General features: G+C 47.0%; 1 protein-coding gene across 3 annotated transcripts in view; it reads left to right on the top strand.

Annotated features, from left to right (window-relative positions):
* The first annotated feature begins 725 nt into the window (after nt 1–725).
* LOC141224013 (C4b-binding protein alpha chain-like) overlaps nt 726–23,331 on the top strand; it is a 140,526-nt gene continuing 117,920 nt past the window's right edge. For 2 of the 3 annotated variants that reach the window (XM_073666872.1, XM_073666870.1), the window contains exons 1-2: nt 726–815; nt 907–1,046. The gene's annotated coding sequence lies outside the window, so the exon portion shown is untranslated. The remainder of the gene's footprint in view (nt 816–906; nt 1,047–23,331) is intronic. The other variant, XM_073666871.1, reaches the window with a different exon arrangement.

Here is a 23,331-nt window from a genome sequence, read left to right as displayed (position 1 = left end):
ACACCCCTAGATACGACACTGGAGATAGCATATAGCTCTCTAGAAAGTATAAAATGATGAACTTTTTAAATAAAATGCACAGGCATCAGATTCTTTTCTAAAAGTAAAAATAGTCATCTTTTAAGTTATTCTTGTGTAATGCTTTTGAGGAAGTATGTTTGCAAAAAAGCAACATTTTTCCTCTCATTTTGTAAGTTATGAGCATTCATTATGTAATCTTCATGAAAAAAACTGTCTGAATGTTTTATTATTATTTATATTGTTATTATATTATTATAAAATACAAAATAAAATACAGTTGTATGATTCTAGCCTTATACATAACAATTAATTCAGGATATTGCTGCCAAATGTGCTATTTGATTCATGGGGTGTACTTAATTTTTTACACACTGCTTCTCCATTTTGGTCTCGATTTTGTTAAACAGAGGACAGTATCATTTGCCATGTGTTGTTCAGTTGAAGCTGCATTTACTTTATTTTAAGATCTTCTAAGGACTACAGTTTTTTATTATGTTCTAATGCATAAAACCGTAGAATGTATTTTTAAATTTTTTTGTGCAATCTATGGCCACTTTCACGTACCATTCTAGTTAATGAATTGTGAGTTCAGCTGAAATTTAAAGGAAGTAAAAGTCAGTGTTCATGTGAATTTTGCTTTGTTTGTAATTATCCCTGGATCAATATGTGTTTCAACATCATCTTGTTTACACATGGATTTAGTTTAACACGCCCTTCACTTCTTACCGTTACTTGCCCCCATTTATAAGCCTTGCCGTTGCAATTAGTGTTCACTTAGCTCTAAACATACTGTGGTATGGTTTGTTTTGTTTTCTCTTCTACTATTTTTTCCTTTTTAAAGTTATTTTCTAAACTTTTATTTATATAATTTCATTTTTTTTTTAGTATTTCTCTGAATTTCAATAACTCCAAAACGTTGCTGTTTGAGAAAGCCAAGTGCGGTGGAACTTTCTGAAGTGAGTAGTAAGCAGAGATTTAACTAAACATTGGGATTATACTTGTAACCTGACAACTCCAGAGCACACGTAAGTTTATATCAAGTCAATGTAAGAAACATTAAAAGGGTTGTCTACTTTGGGGTACATTTTTTTTACATAAATGCATGCAATTTAGGTTAAAAATCATTTTTGCAGTTAAGTTTTTGTTATAATTGTTGCACCTTTGGCCTTTACAGGTTCTTTGTTTCCCTGCACATTCAACTTTGATGTGATCTGTGGTCATAAATACAAGTAAGCTTAGAGGAGATAAAGAAAGGCAGTCAAGAAGTTTACAATAATGGGCTGACAGGCAGGTTCTCAATCCATTCTGCAGCCACCAATAGACTTTGCAACACAGGATATATAGAAGGTGCAATATTTTTAATGAAACCCAATTTCAAAAATGATTTTTAGCACTAATTACCTGCATTGTCCCCAATGGGGAAAAACCACTTTAACTTTTTGACTATGATTAGGAATAAGTAGTTTGTATTGTAATTGGGTTTATACTGTTTATATTGCAATTTCTAACAGAAAAAAATGAAAACTGAGCTTGACTATAAGCTAGTATATGTGCAAAGTGTAAGAGTATGTTCACACTGTGGTCATTTCACAAACAAAACCAAAGAAAAAAAACCAAAAATGAGCATATGCCCTACTACAAGTAAATAGTAAGAGTGTATGTAAACAACCGGGTATATAGTAAATGGTATTTTGATCAAAAAGGCATAAAAGCCATCCCACCATGACAAGGTGTACCCATCGGGACGGTCCTAACCTGTGTTTAGTATTATAACCTTACTATGTGTCAAACAACATCAATATGAATAAGGATAGAGCAGGACAGGGCCCTACTATAACACCAAGGTTAGGACCATCTCAAAGGGTACACCTTGTAGTGGTGGGATGGCATTTGTGCTTTTTTAATCAAATAGAAGGGCAACAGGTGAACAGTGAGGTGAGTATAAGGTTTTAGGTTTATTTAACCCTTTGCTGGCCTTATATGGTTCAGATAGCAACAATTTTGCTTAATTCACAAAATGCAAATTGCAAAAAATCCATTTTCTAAAGAATTTGCCCATCTCTAATACTGACATACATTACATTTGCTGCCTGCACGTTTAAAAATATCCTTTCAAATACAGCCAGATGATTATTCCTGAGTGATCCCTGTACATACTGGGTGAAACTGCTTCATTGAGCTCTATCTGCAAAGTTTTTTGCTTATAGTAAGGTTACTCAGAGGCGAATATAGGTTTTCTTGCACCGAGGGCAAAAATTCAGTTTGGCACCCCATTCTATATACTTAAGCTTAAGCAGTTTGAGCAGTAGTCATATAAAAGTTCATATGTAATTTGCATAGTTATAGTCATGTGCCAACGAGTTGCTCTTCCTAATTCTCTAAATTTTCAGTAAAAAAAACTACAGCCTCTGCTTCATTGAGAAAAGCAGAAAGAGAAGTTAGTTGGCATGAGACTGTAAGTATGAAAATTGCATATAAGTGGGTCATGTGATGACCGCTGGTATTAGCAAGCAGAGTCAAATCCTGAAGATGAGTATATTGCAAGCTATTAGGATTTGACATGCTGCAGTGTTTAATTTTATAATTAATGCTCCTAACATAAATACAGATATAGTAACCTTAACTTGTCAGACAGCACAATACATTATTAACATAGCCATGTATCATGTTATCTCACAAGTTCTTTATTTTACTCACTTACATAGCGCCATTAATTCCACAGCACTTTACAGACATCAGTATCACTGTACCCATTGAAGCTCCCAAGCTAAATTCCCTACAAGTATATCTTTGAGGTTTGGAAGGAAACCTGAATAGTTGGAAAAAATCCACACAAACACGGGAGGAACATACAAACTCTTTTCAGATGTTGTCCTTGTTGGGCTTTAAAGCTGGGACCCTAGCGCTGTAAAGCAACAGTGCTAACCACTAAGCCACCATGCTGTCCTTATGAGTTATGGATTGGTACATGTGTACAAGATCAAAACCAATAACAATATATAATACAACACCAAAACCACCAACAGTAAAGAAATTCGACATCACAACCATCATCAGTACATAAATATATCACAAGAACCCCCATCTATCCATGAATACATCACCAGAAACATCAAAATTACATAAATACATCACCAAAACCACTATTAGTACATGAATACATCACCAGAACCACCATCAGTACTTGACTACATCATCAGAAGCTCCATCAGTACATGAATGCATCACCAGAATCAACATCAGTACATGAACACATTAATAGTGTAACGGGTCCGGGAGGCGGAACCTCTGAGCTACTATACAAGGGGGCGGCCCTTGTAAGGGAGCGGGTGGCAGTCTCTGGGTGAACGGACAGGGAGTTACGGCAAGTGATCAGGGCAGTCTCTGGGTAAGGGGTAGGTACGACCTGTGATGGCAGAGCCTCCGGGTAGGCTAGCAGGCAGATGGTAGATGTGTGCTCCCAGGTGAGCAAGTGAGAGTCTCTGGAATAGCAGGTGGTCACGGCACGTGACGGCGGAACCTCCGGGCTGGCAGGCAGGTAGGTAACGGAGAAGCGCTCCCAGGTGAGCGGGCAAGAGTCTCTGGAATAGCTGGTGGTCACCGCACGTGACAACGGGACCTCCGGGCTGGCAAGCAGGCAGGTAACGGAGATGCGCTCCCAGGTGAGCGGGCAAGAGTCTCTGAGATAGCTGGTGGTCACAGCACGTGACAACGGAGCCTCCGGGCTGGCAAGCAGGCAGATAACGGAGAAGCGCTCCCAGGTGAGCGGGCAAGCTGGTCCATAGACAGACTGACCGGAGTAGTAAGGCAGACCGTCGGACCTCAGGCAAGCAGGCAGGTAGCTGATATGCGCTCCCAGGTGAGCGGGCAGGCTGGTCCTTTAGACAGACTGACAGGAGTAGTAAGGCAGACCGTCGGACCTCAGACTGGCAGACAGGTAACAAGTATTCAGGCAGGAATCAGGCAGGTAACTGGCAGGTAAACTAGCAGGAAACTGGCAGGAAACTGGCAGGTAACTGGCAGGTAACTGGCAACGGGACCTGAGGGCTGAAGCACAGGTGAGACACAGGTGCAAACAACATTGCTCGGGCACCTCCATTTTGGAGGAGGTGCCTTATATATGATGAAGTCCTCCGGCCATTGGCCGGGGACTCCTTAGGACGGCGCGCGCGGCCCCTTTAAGAGGAGGGGAGCGCGCGCGCGCGCGCCCTAAGCACAGGGGCCGGGAAGGAGCGCGCGCTGAGAGCAGAGCGGGAGGAGGACGCCGGGCACGGAGCAGAGCAGGAGAAGGACGCCGGGACGGAGCGCGCGCTGCCAGCAGAGCGGGGAGAGGACGCCGGGACGGAGCGCGCGCTGACAGCAGAGCGGTGAGGGGAGCAGCGTCCCTGCCTAGCAGAGGGCAGGGACGCCAGCGCTACAGTACCCCCCCCTTTAGGCCCCCCCTTTTTTAGGCCAGACAGAAATTTAGCTAGGATGAGAGGGGCATGGATATTCTCCCGGGGCTCCCACGTTCTCTCCTCAGGACCAAACCCCCTCCAATCTACCAAGAAAAAGGTCTTTCCTCTTACCCTTTTGCTGGCAAGAATGTTCTCTACCTCAAACTTGTCCTCAGCAGAAACCAGAGCAGAAGGCGTACCTATAGACTTAGAAAAAGAGTTAAGTACCACAGGTTTGAGGAGAGATACATGGAAGGAGTTAGGGATCCGTAAGTTGGCCGGGAGTTTCAATTTATAGGCTACCGGGTTGATCTGACCGATGACCACCAGTGGGCCGATGAACCGAGACCCTAACTTATAGGAAGGGATCTTGAGTCGGACATATTTGGACGAGAGCCAGACTTTATCCCCAGGACGGAATTGAGGAGGGTCCATCGCTAAATGCTGCCAGGGGGCAGCAGGTACTGGCAGAGGAAGAAGGCGGCCGGCCGACAGGTGTCTCGGAACTTTGTTGCGGGCGCAGGACACACAGGCAGAAACAAAGTCCATAACATCCTTGTGCAGGTTAGGCCACCAGTAGTGTCGGGTAATGAGCTGGAGGGTCTTTTTCCGACCGGCGTGGTCAGCTAGTTTAGACGAATGACCCCAGTGTAGGATTCTCTCCCGATCAGGTACCGATACGAACGTCTTACCAGGAGGGAGACAATTTAGACTCACGGGAGCCACCTGCATTACTCTGGCGGGATCGATGGGGCAGTCACATGGTCTATGAGGTGGTGATGTCTCTGCCTCCTCCTTAACAAAGACATCAGCACTAGACCAATAAGAAATCGGAAGTCCAGGTAGATTAGCTGGGATAGGAGAGGGACGGACGGAATGGACGGGAACCAGGCAGGTTTTATGACAGGCCTGTCCCCAGTGAAGGACTTCTCCGGTTTGCCAGTCAAGCACGGGTGCATGTCTCTGGAGCCAAGGCAGACCTAGCAAGAGGGCGTGAGGGAGACCAGGCAGAACGTGAAAGGAGATACTCTCTGAATGCAGCATTCCCACCTGCAGAGTAATGGATTCGGTGATGAATTGGATGGGGCGAGGTAAGAGGCCCCCATCCACGGCAACAACAGACAAGGGTACAGCCAGAGGTTTGGTGGGGATGCGGAATTTCTCCACCAGAGACTGTGAAATAAGATTTCCGGCTGCTCCAGAGTCAAGTTGGGCTAGTTCGGAATAACGATTCTCCCCGCAGATGATTGAGACTGACAACAGCAGGGATGGAGAGGATTTATTTTTGTCTAGATCGACCCCTCTGAGTGAACCTAGATACAGGCGTTCTCCTGACCTCTCCGGGCAGGCACGGATCAGATGCTCCTTACTGCCACAGTAGAAGCAGCTCCCCTCGGCACGGCGGAAATCCTGACGGGATTTGACCATCTTGGTCTGGTCGACCTGCATAGGCTCAGGAGAGTGTACCTGGGGAGAAACGGAAGGAATGACGGGTTCCTGGAAAGTAGGAGCTAAACGTGGAATCCTTCCCTCACGGGTGACCTCTTTGGCACGCTCCTGGAACCGTAGGTCAATCCGGGTGGCAAGGGTTATTAGATCATCGAGAGTGGTAGGAATGTCCCGACCAGCAAGTTCATCTTTAATACGGCCGGACAGACCCTCCCAGAAGACGGATACCAGGGCTTCGTTATCCCAGGCCAGCTCCGAGGCAAGGGTACGGAACCGTATGGCATATTGGCCCACGGTGAGGCTTCCCTGACGGAGGCGAAGCAGAGAAGATGCGGATGAGGTCCTCCGTCCGGGTTCGTCGAAGGCTTTCCGGAAAGCCATGAGAAAGGCAGGCAAGTCGGACACCAGGGGATCTCCTCTCTCCCATAGAGGATTTAGCCAGGCCAGGGCCTCCCCGGTGAGATGGGACATGATAAAGGCAATTTTGGCTCGGTCGGAGTTAAACTGGTGGGACAATAGTTCAAAATGCAGGGTGCACTGATTTATGAAGCCCCGAGCCAGGACGGAGTCGCCTCCGAAGCGAGGAGGTGCAGAGAGCCGGGGTCCGGAAAAGGATACCATGGTACTGGCCGTAGTTGCAGGATCAGACAGGGTGTTCAGGCGAGTATTAACATTCCGCAGATGACCCAGGATGGCCTCCTGTTGGGACTTCTGACGGGACAGTTCAAGACAGAGGTCCGAGAGCGAGGGAGCTTGGGTGCCACCGGGTTCCATGGCCCGAGCAAACTGTAACGGGTCCGGGAGGCGGAACCTCTGAGCTACTATACAAGGGGGCGGCCCTTGTAAGGGAGCGGGTGGCAGTCTCTGGGTGAACGGACAGGGAGTTACGGCAAGTGATCAGGGCAGTCTCTGGGTAAGGGGTAGGTACGACCTGTGATGGCAGAGCCTCCGGGTAGGCTAGCAGGCAGATGGTAGATGTGTGCTCCCAGGTGAGCAAGTGAGAGTCTCTGGAATAGCAGGTGGTCACGGCACGTGACGGCGGAACCTCCGGGCTGGCAGGCAGGTAGGTAACGGAGAAGCGCTCCCAGGTGAGCGGGCAAGAGTCTCTGGAATAGCTGGTGGTCACCGCACGTGACAACGGGACCTCCGGGCTGGCAAGCAGGCAGGTAACGGAGATGCGCTCCCAGGTGAGCGGGCAAGAGTCTCTGAGATAGCTGGTGGTCACAGCACGTGACAACGGAGCCTCCGGGCTGGCAAGCAGGCAGATAACGGAGAAGCGCTCCCAGGTGAGCGGGCAAGCTGGTCCATAGACAGACTGACCGGAGTAGTAAGGCAGACCGTCGGACCTCAGGCAAGCAGGCAGGTAGCTGATATGCGCTCCCAGGTGAGCGGGCAGGCTGGTCCTTTAGACAGACTGACAGGAGTAGTAAGGCAGACCGTCGGACCTCAGACTGGCAGACAGGTAACAAGTATTCAGGCAGGAATCAGGCAGGTAACTGGCAGGTAAACTAGCAGGAAACTGGCAGGAAACTGGCAGGTAACTGGCAGGTAACTGGCAACGGGACCTGAGGGCTGAAGCACAGGTGAGACACAGGTGCAAACAACATTGCTCGGGCACCTCCATTTTGGAGGAGGTGCCTTATATATGATGAAGTCCTCCGGCCATTGGCCGGGGACTCCTTAGGACGGCGCGCGCGGCCCCTTTAAGAGGAGGGGAGCGCGCGCGCGCGCGCCCTAAGCACAGGGGCCGGGAAGGAGCGCGCGCTGAGAGCAGAGCGGGAGGAGGACGCCGGGCACGGAGCAGAGCAGGAGAAGGACGCCGGGACGGAGCGCGCGCTGCCAGCAGAGCGGGGAGAGGACGCCGGGACGGAGCGCGCGCTGACAGCAGAGCGGTGAGGGGAGCAGCGTCCCTGCCTAGCAGAGGGCAGGGACGCCAGCGCTACAAATAGAACCATGAATAGTACATGAATACATCATTAGAACCATCATTGTTACATGAATACATCATTAAAACCACCATCAGTACAGTAATACCGCATCACAACCACTTTCAGTGCAGGAACACATTACCAGCATCAGTACGTGAATACATCACCAGAACCATCATTAGTACATGACTACAGCTCCAAGCTTAGTACAACGGTCAATTGCAATGTAAGTTCCACCCTATATACAATTGATCACATGAACCTACAATGTCACCTAATCATGCTGCTGACGTCACCCTGACCCCAGAAGTTCCGGCAGCGAAAGTCACGAGTGCAATTAAATGTAGGGAGCCAGCATCTGACATGTTCTCTTAGCCAGCTGTCAGTTCGACAACCGGCTTGGAGAACTGCCAAATCCAACTCTGGGGGATTACCGGGGAATGGAGGTGGCAAAATGCCACCGCCTAGGAGTTACCTCATCTTGCCCCCTTCTATATTCACCCCTGCTCTAAACTGTATTCATAACTTTAATGCTTCCTCCAGCTTACACCAAAATAAGAATAAGATTATTCCCTCTCCAGTACCAAGCAAAGTCAGTATGCACCCCAATTCCCAGCAGCAGACACTCCCTGAAACAATCCTTGTTACAGTGTTAGCCATATGACTGCTGAAGTCAGTTAAAAAGAATAGCAATTGGTGTCCCTCTGCCCTACAGTCTTCAGTGTGCCCAGGCACAAGGCTTGCTCCCCCCTAGTTATGTAGGTATATAATGTACTATTCCCCTGTGCAGACCGTAACACATTGGACTTTCTTACCTTGTGATAATTCTTATGTAGCATGTAGTGGGTGTTGCTAGATTTAGGACTGATCAGCATATTTTACGCTACAGATCGGGTTTGGACTGTGTAGTGACTGTAAGAGAGAACTTTATTGATGATAGTTTGTGTGGTGTGGGTATATGGTGTGACTTTTTATGACCCACATTACATTACAATATGCACCGGTCGGCGGTCGTTTAATATCCTGTTTACACAGGCACACTGTGCTTCAGATATATACTGAACGATCAGTAAAAGATTATTCAGTGTGCATAGGCTGCCATTGTTCTCGGCAGAAAATGTCCCAAAAATGATTGGGAGTGCTTCATTAATTTTACTGCGGTGATGTAGTGCCAGAGCGGGGCTGATACGTGCAGGACTGCCCCTAGGAATTTCAGGGCCTCATACTGTCAAAATTTCCGGGCCCCCTTGAGACTCCGCCCAGGCTCCACTCCTGCTCCACCTCCACCCCTTGAAACTTCCACAGTCCCACCGCCCACTCTTGGAAAAACTCCACTTCTGCACCACATCCTCACCAATCACACATTAATAGTTCCCATCGAACACCAGATCACATACATAGCCATCAGTAGAGATGAGCGTTGTTCTACTCGAACTGTTCGCCAATCTCAAATTCGAGCTGTTTTGGGCGGTGTTCGAGCCGTTCGGCGAGCACGAACAATTTGAGAAAAATTCGGCTGTTCGAAGTTATGTTCGATAACTGTTCGTGCACCAAAATCATAACTGGATTTTTTCTCAGTAATGATGAAAATTAATGTTAATACGCAGTTTGAGTGTACAGCGGGGTGGGGGGAGGGGCAGGGGATGGATCTCTGCAGGAACAATGAAGATCTCCATTTTTTTTCCTCTTTCCCGCATTTACAGTGGGGAGGTGCAATCTGTCAGCCTATCAGCAGCGCACACACGGAGCGAAGTGCTTTTTTTCACACAAGCAAGGGCATGTGTCATTGGCAGTGTATGTCACATGTCCTTGCCCTATAAGACCAAGCCATTTTCCCCGTCGCCACCATTTTCTCACTGCTGCAGCTGCGTGTTAGACGGCACCGCTGTTGCTGTGTGCGCTATACCTTGTTAATTTCAAGCCAATTTTCGCACAAATCTACAGATAGCTTGGGAGTAGGGAATAGTTGTGATTGCAGTCCTTTTAAGGACTAGGTTACAGCATTTCCTACGACTTTTATCAGTCAGGTCTGTGCTCTTAAATAGATAGATTGTGGGAGTAAAGACTAATTGTAATTGGAGTCCTTTTCAGGACTAGGTTACATCAGTTCCTATCAGTTTTTGCCAAGCAGGTCTGTGCCAGTGCTGTGCAAGTTTTTTTCACAGCATTTGGCTGAATCTAGCAAAGCTAATCCTTTTTGGCCTATTGCAGAGTGTGTTAGTCAGTGGAGTAGCCTATCTGTGTTGCAAGATATACCACCTGTGTATAGAATACCAATTTTTTTACTGCACCTAGTGAAGTAAAATCTTTTGGGCATAGCATCATTCTATTAGTCCATCTACACTGACCTCCATCAGGTTGCAAATTGAATATAATTTTTTTCTGCATCTAGCTCTGAAAAAATATTGGGCTTCTAGCTGTGTGTGGGACTTGTTGTATTAGTCCATCTATACTGACCTCCATCAGGTTGCAAACTGCATATATTTTTTTCTTCATCTACCTCTGAAAAAATATTGGGCTTCTAGCTGTGTGTGGGACTTGTTCTATTAATCCATCTATACAGACCTCCATCAGGTTGCAAACTGAATATATTTTTTTCTGCATCTACCTCTGAAAAAATATTGGGCTTCTAGCTGTGTGTGGGACTTGTTCTATTAATCCATCTATACAGACCTCCATCAGGTTGCAAACTGAATATATTTTTTTCTGCATCTACCTCTGAAAAAATATTGGGCTTCTAGCTGTGTGTGGGACTTGTTCTATTAATCCATCTATACAGACCTCCATCAGGTTGCAAACTGAATATATTTTTTCCTGCATCTACCTCTGAAAAAATATTGGGCTTCTAGCTGTGTGTGGGACTTGTTGTATTAGTCCATCTATACTGACCTCCATCAGGTTGCAAACTGAATATATTTTTTTCTGCATCTACCTCTGAAAAAATATTGGGCTTCTAGCTGTGTGTGGGACTTGTTCTATTAATCCATCTATACAGACCTCCATCAGGTTGCAAACTGAATATATTTTTTTCTGCATCTACCTCTGAAAAAATATTGGGCTTCTAGCTGTGTGTGGGACTTGTTGTATTAGTCCATCTATACTGACCTCCATCAGGTTGCAAACTGAATATATTTTTTTCTGCATCTACCTCTGAAAAAATATTTGGCCTTCTAGCAGTGTGTGGGACTTTCTCTATTAGTCCATCTATACTGACCTCCATCAGGTTGCAAATTGAATATAATTTTTTTCTGCATCTAACCCAGCCAATAGTTTTGGCCTAATACCACAGTTTGGCCACTCAGCTCTGCTCGGTTCCCATCCATTGTTTTTTTGTGCAAACAACTCCAGAGTTGTTAATTAGTTAACCACCAAAATGAGTGGAAAAAGGCCTGCTGCTGGTGGAAAGGGGAATAGGCGTGTTGGGAAGGGGAAAAAAGGTTGTGTCCGTGGGGTAGGTGTTAAAGCAACAGTAACATCTGCAGAAGAAAGACCATCTTCCAGCCAAACTAAAATGTCTACTTCTTTTAGCGGACAATGTGATAAGATCCCTTTCTTACGGCCACGCCAATCGCTACAAATTCCAGATGAGGCACAAAAACAGCAGGTTCTTCAACGGATATCAAGTGCTCCTTTAAGTGGGCTCTCCTCCACATCAACTTCAACATCACAAATACTCCAGTCCTCAAAGGTGTCACCCCAATCGCACTTGCTTCCTCACAGCTCCCAAATCTCCAGCTGCCCGTCTGAGTATGAGGTAGAACAGATGGTTGAGTCTGCAGAGCTGTTTACTCATACTATAGCCTGGGAATCAGAGGTCGACTCCAGCGCTTCTGTGAATCCAGACGAGGAAATGATCTGCACTGATGCCCAGAATCTTTATGAGTCGGATCCAGGACCAGACGCAGAAGGTTCTGACCATAATGTAGACCCTCATTCCCAAACTGTAACTCCTGTTGGTGGAGACAATGAGGAAGACGATGATAAGACTCAAATACCTGATTGGAGCGACAACTTTAGTTTTTTGTCAGGGCAGGAACAGGTTGGCTCTGAGGACGACGTGTGTGATAACGCACAGGGTGATGATGATGAGGTTGGAGATCCCACTTACTGTCAACCCACAGTCAGCCAAGAGATGAGGTCAGCAGAGGAGGTGGAGGAAGATGCTAGTGACGACGAGGTCAGGTTGCGCCTTCCTGGACAGAGACGTAGTACTGGAAGCACGTCAACAACTGCATCCTCAAACACAACTCTGCCTCTCACCACAAGTCGTGGTGGCTCTTCAGGTCGCATGGGTGCTAAGCCTTGCATAGCCTGGGCATTTTTTCAGATCGATAAAGATGACCCAACTCGTGTTATCTGTAACATTTGTCAGCAAAAGCTAAGTAGAGGCCAAAAAATACATAGTTTGAGTACTTCATGCATGAACCGGCACATGGACATGAAGCATAAGTTGCAGTGGGAAGCTCAGTGTGCTACAATGCGGCCTAGCCGGCCGGGCCAACCACCGTCTGCCATATCTTGTGCATCCGCGGCCTCTTCATCCTCTGTGACTGGGGGGACAGCAGTCACACCTGTTTTGGGGCGCAGACCTGCCACCTCTTTACCCGCAACAGCCAGCGTGATTGGCAGGTCATCATTTTCTTTGGAGGTGGTAACACCAGCTGGTGTTGAGCGCTGTCCGACATCGATAGCACCACCTTTGGATCAAGGCAACCTAACATGTCCGTCTGCATCTTCCTCACAGACCGGCAGTTTGCCGGGTCCTCAGATGTGGACAAGTAAAAGACCATTTCCTCCTAGCCATGAGAAAGCTAAGAGGTTGAATTTCACCATCTGCAAGTTCTTGGCTACAGAAATGCTGCCTTTCCGCCTGGTGGACACAGAGGATTTTCGAGACCTTATGTCCGTCGCAGTGCCCCAGTACCAGATGCCCAGTCGGCACTACTTCTCAAAGAAAGGTGTGCCTGCGCTCCACCAGCATGTCGCACACAACATCACCGCTTCTTTGAGAAACTCTGTGTGTGACAGGGTGCATTTCACCACAGACACTTGGACGAGTAGGCATGGACAGGGGCGTTACATGTCGCTGACTGGGCACTGGGTAACTATGGTGACAGCAGGACAAGGGGCTGCTGTCCAAGTCTTGCCGTCCCCACGAGTTGTGCGTCAATCCTCTTTATGTCAAAGTTCCTCCACTGCTTCTGCCTCCTCAACCTCCTCTCGGTCTTCCACCTGCACCCAAAGCCTGTCTGGTCATGCCACAAGCTTTCTAACTGCGCAGAAGGGATCCTGCACACCTCCTTACTATGCTGGCAGTAGGGCTCAACGTCATCAGGCGGTTTTTACATTGAAATGTCTGGGAAATGTGAGTCACACAGCTGAGGAGTTGTGGTCTGCTCTGGAGAACCAATTTCATGAATGGTTGTCTCCACTGGACCTGAAACCAGGGAAGGCCGTGTGCGACAATGCTGCAAACCTGGGTGCGGCCCTTCGCCGGGGCAAAGACACACACGTGCCTTGTATGGCTCACGTGTTGAACCTGGTTGTCCAGCAATTTTTAGCCCACTATCCCAGACTAGATGGCCTTCTGCAGAGGGCACGGTCGCTGTGTGCTCACTTTCGCCGTTCGCATCCCGCAGCTCAGCGACTTACATCTCTACAGAAGTCGTTGGGCCTGCCACTTCACCGGCTAAAATGCGATGTGCCTACCCGGTGGAATTCAACTCTGCACATGTTGCAGCGACTGTAGCAGCACCGACAAGCCCTGGTGCAATACGTTATGACGTATAGCCTGGGCCAACGAGATCCAGAGGTGGGGCAAATCACGCTGGAGGAGTGGTCTCAGATCAGGGACCTATGCACCCTTCTGCACAGTTTTGAAATGGCGACGAAGATGTTTAGTGCTGACGATGCCATTATCAGCATGACTATTCCGGTGATTTACATGCTGGAGCACATGTTAAACAGAATTCGGAGTCAGGTGGTGGCACAAGAGGAGGTGGAGGAAGTAGAGGAGGAGGAGTTGTATGCGGAAGGGCTAACATCTGCAAGGTCCAGACGGTCGGCAGCACCAAGGCGGCAGGCATGTGAGGGTGGGGGAGATGGTTTTACCAGGGCGCATGGTAGCAGCCAAACTAGTGAGGAAGGTGCAGGAGCCCAGGAAGAAGTGGAGGACGAACTGATGGAAGACTCATCAGATGAGGGAGACCTTGATCACATTTCTGTTGTGCGAGGTTGGGGGGAGAGGACAGAGGAAGGAAGCATGATTGTTACCTCGCCACCAACACAACAGGGACTTGGTGCTCCTGGATGCGCAACACACATGAGTGCCTTCTTGCTGCACTACCTGCAACATGACACTCGAATTGTGAGAATTAGAAATAATCCTGACTACTGGGTTGCCACACTGTTAGATCCCCGGTACAAAAGTAAATTTGCAGAAATTATTCCTGCCATAGAAAGGGATGCACGCATGCAGGAGTATCAGCAGAGACTGTTGCAGAATCTTACATGTGCTTTTCCACAAAATACCAGTGGTGCACGTAGTGAATCTCACAGTTCCAACTTGCCAACCGTGGGACCGTCAAGTGTTCAGCACTCAAACCGTAACAGAACCACAGTATCTGCTGGTAACATCAATTTTGCGGAATCATTTCACCACTTTTTTAGCCCATCCTTTGCAAGGCCACAGGAGACAAGAAGTCTGACACATAGTCAACGCTTAGAGACGATGGTACAGGAGTATCTCCAAGTAAACATTGAAGCCATGACTGTGTCACTGGACCTTTGCTCTTTTTGGGCTTCCAATCTGGATAAATGGCCGGAGCTAGCCACTTACGCCTTGGAGATCTTGTCATGCCCCGCAGCCAGCGTTCTGTCTGAACGTGTGTTCAGCGCTGCTAGTGGTGTGCTGACAGATAAGCGCACGCGGCTCTCCACTGATAATGTAGACAGACTCACGTTCATAAAGATGAACAAATCATGGATCCGAAACGACTTTTCTACCCCTGTGTCATCCTGGGGAGAGTAAAAGCTTGATGATTGGTTAAAATCACCCTACCAACCGTTTTAAGCTTTCAAATTACTAATCATGTTTATCTGTATCTTGGCTGGAAAATAATTTGGGCTTTGTAGCAGTGTGCAGCACTGATTCTATTAGGCCATCTATAATAAGCTCCACCAGATTTAAAATTACTAATCATGTTTATCTGTATCTTGACTGGAAAATAATTTGGGCTTTGTAGCAGTGTGCAGCACTGATCCTATTAGGCCATCTATACTAAAGCTTCACCAGATTTAAAATTAATAATAATTTTTAGCTGCATCTAGCCCGGAAAATAATTTTGGGGCTCCGAGATGCGCAAGACACATAATTGCCTTCTTGCTGCACTACCTGCAGCATGACCCTCATATTGTCAGAATTCGAAGTAATCATGACTACTGGGTTGCCACACTCTTAGATCCCCCAAACTTTTCGATCAACCTTTTCATTTTAATAAAGACCAAAAAAATGGTCATTTTTGAAATTATAAGCATTAGCAGGTTGTTAGAAACTGAAATCAAACAGTTTTCAACTCAAAACTTTATTCTAGGTGATGTTACATTTTCACATAGGACCCCTTGTTCGAAAGGAGCTTCTGAACTCTCTCGTCCATTGAATTTGTCAGGTTTTGGATGGTTTCTGCTTCAATTGTTTTGCATGAGGACAGAATACCCTCCCAGAGCTGTTGCTTAGATGTGAACTGCCTCCCGCCATCATAGACACTCCTTTTAATGATGCTCCAAAGGTTCTGAATGGGGTAGAGGTCAGGGGAGCATGGGGGTCACACCATAAGTTTGTCCCCTTTTATGCCCATATCAGCCAGAGATGCAGATGTTTTATGTGCAGCATGAGATGGTGCATTATCATGCAGAAAAATGATCTTGCTGTGAAATACACGGTTCTTCTTCTTGAACCATGGCAGGAAGTGCTGTTTGAGAAAATCCACATACATTATGGAGTTCATCTTTAGCGCCTTCAGGGATCCTAAAGGGGCCGACAATCTCTCTCCCCATGATTCCAGCCCAAAACATTACTCCACCTCCTCCTTGTTGGCGCTGTAGCCGTGTTTGCGTGGGGTGTCCATCAACCAGCCATCCTCCACTCCATCCATCTGGACCATCGAGCGCTGCACGGCACTCATCCGTGAACAAAACAGTTTTGAAATCAGTCTTCATGTAATGTTTGGCCCACTGGAGCCGTTTCTGCTTGTGTGAAGTGGATAGAGGAGGTCGACAGGATGGCGTATGCACAGCTGCAAACCTCTGAAGGACCCTGCATCTTGTTGTTCGGGGGACGTTGGAGGCACAAGCAGCTTCAAAAACTTGTCTGCTGCTATGACAAGGCTTTTTTGCCGTTGCTCTTTCAACCTGACGTAATTGCCTGTAGGAAAGAGTCCTCAATTTGCCCTTATCAGCACGCACACGTGTGTACTGTGAATCAGCTACATACTTCTTGATTGCCAAGACACTTCATCCTGATCATCGCACAATGTTGATTGTAGTCATGCCTTGACCTAAACACTCCACAATTTGTTGCTTCTCAGCAGCCGACACATCCTTTTTCTTTCCCATTTTGGCAGAAAATGTAGGCTGCTTAATAATGTGAGACAGCCTTCTTAAGTAGTCTTGCCTTTCATTGGACACACCTGCCAAACTAATTAGCACAGGTGTCTGCAATTGCTTACAGTGATATAAAGAGCCCTGACACACATCACCATCAATGAGCCCTGACAAACAAACAAATTCTTCCCTTATCACTCCTAAACACTTTTTGCATAATAATTTGGAACACAGTGTACATGTGCTTTTCCACAAAACACCAGTGGTTCACGTAGTGAATCTTACAGTTCTAACTTGCCAACCGTGGTCTGTATGGAGTTGTTCAATAAAGGGCCCAAAATTAAGATAACATAGATGGGAGAGGTCTCTATGAATAGGAATTCCTAAGTATTTGATACCCTGTGAGGGCCAGGCAAAGGGAAAGTTGGACTGGATGGAATCCTATATGGATTTGGGGAGGGAGACATCGAGGGCCTCAGACTTCGCTGCATTGATTTTAAAATTTGACCATGTAACAAAGTGATCTATTTCAGCCATAACAGCATGGATGGATATATGTGATTGAGTGATATATACTAGGACATCATCAGCAAATAGAAAGCACTTGTACTCGGTGCCTCCCACCTCAATCCACCTAATATTGGGGTTATGGCGAATTGATGAGAGCAGGTGCTCCGTCACTAGGATGTATAAAAGAGGGGACAGAGAACATCCCTGCCTTGTCCCATTGGTGATTGTGAAAGGTGATGAAAATGTTCTGACGCGCCCCCTGGGCCTTGGGACACCCGGAGCCGGACCCTTTTTGGTGGATGCTGGTGGTTGTAGTCTCCGTGGCGGCAACCCGGTTCCGTGGCTCAGGGCGGTCAAACCAGTGGCGGAACTATTTATGTGGTTTTGATGTTTAAATGTCCGACTACGCCACCCGTGGATTGCGGTCAGAGTGAACCGCCGCTCCAGGGCAGACCGCTGAGGCTGGTGTTGTGGGTGCAGCAGAGCGGAGGAGTATAGCCTCAGGGCAGTGTATGTGGAGGATGGGGGTGATGGTGCAGGGCAGCAGCAGTAATGACACGGAGTCAGTGATGCAGTCCAGGGCCTTTACTCACAGTTCTTATTATCCAGACCACGTCTGCAGGTAACGGCTGCCCACGTCGTACTGTGCTCACCAGGTGAGGGGCTCAGACAACTCCCAGATAACTTTGGAGTGCTTCACAGGACCCCCTTTGTGTGTCCTTTGTCTGGCCTTTCTTACCAACCCTTCTGTCCGGCTGCCTCGGGCCTCCTCTTGGTAAACTTGGCGCCAGTTTCCCTGACCCTATGTGGTGCCTTCCTAGCGGGTGTAGCGAGGGGCTGCGCCACATAAAATGTCACAGCCTCCTGTTTCTAGCTGAGGGTCGTTTCCTGCCTCCACTAGTTTCGGGGACCGGTCTCCCCCTTTGGCCTGACCCCTCCACGCAGGTGGATTCGGGCGTGCGGTGGCGACTCGCCCGTCCGCACCCCTGGGATCCCTTCTTTCCTCATTCCTGGAGCCTTCTCCGCTCCTCTTCCTTCCTTCTCCTTCTTCCAGGCCTGGGCCTCTGTTACTAGGCCCGCCTCCGGAGCAGAGCTCATGCAGAGCCCCTGCTCCCTGCCACTTCTGCTCAGACTTCTCTGCACTGAACTAAGATGGTGCCCACCTTTTATACTCCCTTCTCAATGCACCCAGGAACTGCTTCCTCCCTGCTCCTGCACTACAGGGTTCCCCTTCCTCAGTGTTCCCTCCCCCCACTCCAGCCAGGGACAGGGACTGTCGTGCCCATCTCAGAGGCATATTGGTCGCCCTGCCCCACGGCAATGTGGTGTAATGCATGCAGGTGTCGGGTCCTGATCCACACTCCATCCTTACCTGAGAGTGAGATATCACACCTCTGGGTGAGGTGCAATACCTTTGTAGCAACCGAGCCCTCAGGGTGCTACAGTTCCATTTATCTTCAGCCTAGGTGACGTATTGTGATACAGGGCCGTGATTTTGGCTATAAAAGGGTCCCCTAGACCCCTACCCCAAGCTTTTTAAGAGAATCATATATGGCGTGCCAGGAGAATCTATGGAATGCTTTCTCAGCATCCAACGAGAGTATCTAATTACAAATTTTTAACTGCATCTAGCCCAGGAAATACTTTGTGCCTAGTAGCAGTGTCTGCTAGTCAGCGGATTATCCCGGCTGTTAAGCAAGCTACACCACCTGTAGTTTGGACACTTAATTTTTTCAAAGGAAATGCTTCGGGACCACGGGATACTCAGTGAAGAGCATCAGGATGCACCCCAAGGCATAGGGGCTGGGACTGGCAGTAGGATGCCTTGCGGTGGACAGCCGAGCTCGATCCTTATAAAAGCTTTTTAACTGCAGCAGCTTTAGTGGACACTACTGGAGCTGGAATTACGCGGCTGCTGGCATGAGACTTGCCCTCCAATAGATCCTTGTAAATGGATTTAAAGTGCATTCATTCAAATTAGAGAGACAATTTAAATTAAAAAGCTTAGAGCTGCCTCCACCACAGGGGGGCTCGCTCGACCCACCAGCGGACAGGCACCAGTATTGGGAGAGGGCGGCTGGCCGTCAGGGTTCACCGCGGCTCTGGCACAAACCCGGCGACACGGAGGTGGCACGGGCAGGAGCGGACTGGCCGTGTCGGCTTCTCACTTTTTGGATTTTAGAAGGGCATGACATGCCTATATCTGTGTCTCCCCCTCCTTTTACTCCTCCATCTCTTTTCTTTTCGCATGACTATATGTACTTGTCACTTTTCCATGTGTTAGTTGTGTCTTCTGAGCAGTTTGTCAGCTTTTGGACACCTTTGAAGGTGTTTTCTATGTGTTTCTATGTGTTTTTGTTTGCCTGCCATTGGTTTTAACGGTGTTCGAAGGTGTTCGACGAACAGTTCGACGAACAGTTCGGCGAACAAACGGGTGTTCGACGAACCGAACTCGAACACTACGGGGGTGGCTCAACACTAGCCATCAGCTTTTGTTTTGGCCAAAAGATTTTTTAAGCCGCCACCAGGACAAGGTATATTCTTCTTGCCAGACCCTACTCTAATCTGACCTAATAAACATGTATTAAAAATATCCAATAATCTTAGTTTAGGTATATTTTATTTATTTTTCTTTAAGGAAATGTGTCACATACATTCTTTTATAACTAATTGTAACCAGATTGTAAATTTTTTTTTTTATAATCTGTATTTCTGATTGCAGATTCCATCAATCATTCCCTCCCCTACCCAACCAAAATGTATAAGCTCCTGGAGAATCCTGAGCGCTGCCGCCTGATGTTGTAATTCGGCATTTGGTTTTGCAGCATCGCTCAGGATCATCCAGTAGCTTATACACACGTGGTCAAAATTGTTGGCACCCCTCGTTTAATGAAAGAAAAACTCACAATGGTCACAGAAATAACTTGAATCTGACAAAAGTAATAATAAATTAAAAATATATGAAAATGAACAAATGAAAGTCAGACATTGCTTTTCAAACCTGCTTCCACAGAATTTTAAATAAAATAAACTCCTGAAATAGACCTGGACAGAAATGATGGTACCCTTAACTTAATATTTTGTTGAACAACCTTTTGAGGCAATCACTGCAATCAAACCATTCCTGTAACTGTCAATGAGACTTCTGCACCTCTCGACAGGTATTTTGGCCCACTCATCATGAGCAAACTACTCGAGTTGTCTCGTGTTTGAAGGTTGCCTTTTCCAGACAGCATGTTTCAGCTCTTTCCAAAGATGCTCAATAGGATTTAGGTCAGGGTCTTTCTTTCATTAAACGAGGGGTACCAACAATTTGGACCACGTGTGTAAATTTTGGTTGTGGGTTGGAAGGTGGGAGGGGAGGGAATGATTGCATCATACAATCACGTACTGAAATGGTGGACAAATTAATACATGGACTTAAGTTAGCTATTCCTCTCATTAGAATCCCCTCAGCAGCCTCCCCTCCTTCAGCAGCCTCCCCTCCCTCACCAGCATCCCCTCAGCAGCCTCCACTACCTCAGCAGCATCCCCTCAGCAGCATCCCCTCCTTCAGAAGCCTCCCCTCCCTCACCAGCATCCATTCAGCAGCCTCCCCTCCTTCAGCAGCCTCCCCTCCCTCACCAGCATCCCCTCAGCAGCCAACCCCTCCTTCAGCCTCCCCTCCCTCACCAGCATCCCCTCAGCAGCCTCCGCTACCTCAGCAGCATCCCTTCAGCAGCGTCCCCTCCTTCAGAAGCCTCCCCTCCCTCACCAGCATCCCCTCAGCAGCCTCCCCTCCTTCAGCAGCCTCCCCTCCCTCACTAGCATCCCCTCAGCAGCCAACCCCCTCCTTCAGCCTCACCTCCCTCACCAGCCTCCCCTCCTTCAGCCTCCCCTTCCTCACCAGCATCCCCTCAGCAGCCTCCCCTCCTCCAGCAGCGCAATATACACACACTGATACACACAGCCTTACCGCCCGCAATCCTCGCAACACATGTGGTACGCTGCTGCTCTGGATTGAAGATGAGCATGCATCATGTCACATGACCAGGACCATGATGCACCTGGCCGCGGATTAAAGGTACAGTTCTCATTTCCATCTGCCGGGTTCATCATGTGCCGAACTGTTGTCCCTAAGGGCCCGGTAAGCAGAAGCAAAGAGAGGGGGGAGCCCTGGGCTGTGGGATTGGGGCCCAGGCTGGTGGGGCCCCCCTTTTTGCTTCTGGTCACCGGGCCCCATACAGCGGTAAGAACAGTAATGCCCTGATGGGGGCCCAGTGTGCATGTTAGTACACTAATTACACTCATATACATGACAGCTAGCACATGGGAAAATTAAAAAAATTTACCAGAGCGGTCCTTTAAGTACAAAAAAATGGATTTAACCCCTTAGTGATGGCACCAATTTTTTGAAATCTGATCAATGTCACTTTATGTAGTAATAACTCTGGAATGCTTCAACATATCCCATTGACTTTAAGGCAGGTTTTTTGTGACACACGATACTTTATAATAATTATAAATTTAGGTTGATATGTTTTGCATTTTTTTATAAAAATATCAGAAATTTGACAAAAATGTTTTAAAAATTGCAGTTTTCAAATTTTGAATGTCTATCCCTTTAATCCCAATAGTCACAGCACACAAAAACATTAGTAAATAACATTTCCCTCGTGTCTGCTTTACATCAGCACCATTTGTAAAGTGTTGTTTTATTTTGTTAGCGTTTTAGAACGTTTAAAAATGTAGCAGTAATTTTTCATTTTTTCAAGGAAATTTACAAAACTTATTTTTATAGGGACCTGTTCAGTTTTGAAGTGACTTTGGGGGTCATATATATTGGAAGCCACCCAAAAGTGATACCATTTTAAAAACTGCACCCCTCACCGCATTTAAAATTGCTTTCAGGTAGTTCATTAACCCTTCTGGTTCTTTTCAGGAAGCAATTAAAAGTGGCATGACAAGAATGAAAAAGTTTATTTTTACCACCTAAATTTTGATAACTTCTGAACAGGCTGCTATAGCCGCAGACTCTAAGGCCGTTATTTGGCCATGAACTGCCATGGCAAACATCAGGACCACACAATCATGATCACAGGGTGCCAATGGGGTTAAAGAGGGAGCCTCCACACTCTGTTAACTATTTAGATTCTGTAGTCACTATTGACAGCAGAATCCAAGGGGTTAAATGTCCATGGTCTGTGCCAACACTGATCATGGCTGATGCAGTAAGTTGCCAGCTATAGTGTACAGGTGACAGTTATAGGATTGTCACCTGTCGGGGAGGGCTAGTCTCTTATATCACAGGTCATTAAAAAGACGTCTATTGGTCATTAAGGGGTTAAAAAAAACGCAACTATTTTTACCACATATTGAATGGTTCGGCAAGGCGTTTTTACCACCACTGTGTTTACAGGTGAAACACCTTTCAAATAAGTTTTTGACCTGTAACAACACAATGTCAAAAATTCCATTTTGCAAAATCACTACAAAACAGCAATTTACAGTAAAATGCATGCTAATTGCATTTTATTAGCATAAATTTTTACGCGCTTAAAGGGAATCTGTCACCCCCTGAGAGTTATCAGACCTCTAATATGGGCATACAGGTTATAGAAATGTAAATCTATACATACCTGTATGTCCCATATTAGAGGTTTGCTTGCTTTGAAATTGTTTTTTATTCATTTAGTTTTGACACGCTTCCTCTCCAGGGGACTCTAAGAAATTCCCGCTTATCTACTTAATTTCCATATCCCCCCCCCCCCCCCCCTGCACGTTACAAGGCCCTGTGCACTCTTCTGGTTCACATGCCGTGCATGCGCAAAAGCTCCTCTAGGGCTAGGAGCGCTTTTTTTTGCTTCCGACCCCATTTTTCCCTGCAGTGGTCTAGTGCGCAGGCGTTGCGGAGTCACTGTACCACAGCAATCCCATAGACCATGAATGGAGCGGAGGTATAGCATGGTCCTCTGCTCCATTCAAAATGGGGTTGCAGAACACTAATCTTGGGATCACTGGGGTTCCCAGTTGTCAGACCCACTGAGAACGACAAGTTAGCCAATATCCTATGAATCAGCAAGATGTCTCATATTCTGTTATCCTGTTTTTTGGTAGGAGGAGGAAAGAATAGCCCTTTGATGCTTTTTATGTGTGTTTAAAACAAAACATACCCTGCAAAAATCTAGTCCTATACAGGGAGTGGAGGAAGATCACACATCACAGATTTTCCTCCTCCATTACTAATTCTATCTTAAAAGCAGTGTGGTGGGGATACTTCCGCAAATCTCAGTCTGGAATAAGGATATATTTGAGATCCTAACCGCATTTAGAATTCCTGCCTTTCAAATAAAACCTACGCTGAAGCTGTAACTATGATATAGGCTTATAATGCAGCCTAATAAATC

Source organism: Phyllobates terribilis, unplaced genomic scaffold, assembly GCF_046119375.1.
Source record: "Phyllobates terribilis strain yellow unplaced genomic scaffold, ASM4611937v1 Scaffold_2__4_contigs__length_985480577, whole genome shotgun sequence".
Classification (NCBI taxonomy): Eukaryota; Metazoa; Chordata; class Amphibia; order Anura; family Dendrobatidae; genus Phyllobates; species Phyllobates terribilis.
The sequence above is the reverse complement of the archived record's forward strand: the minus strand, read 5'-3'. Positions and strand labels throughout refer to the sequence as shown.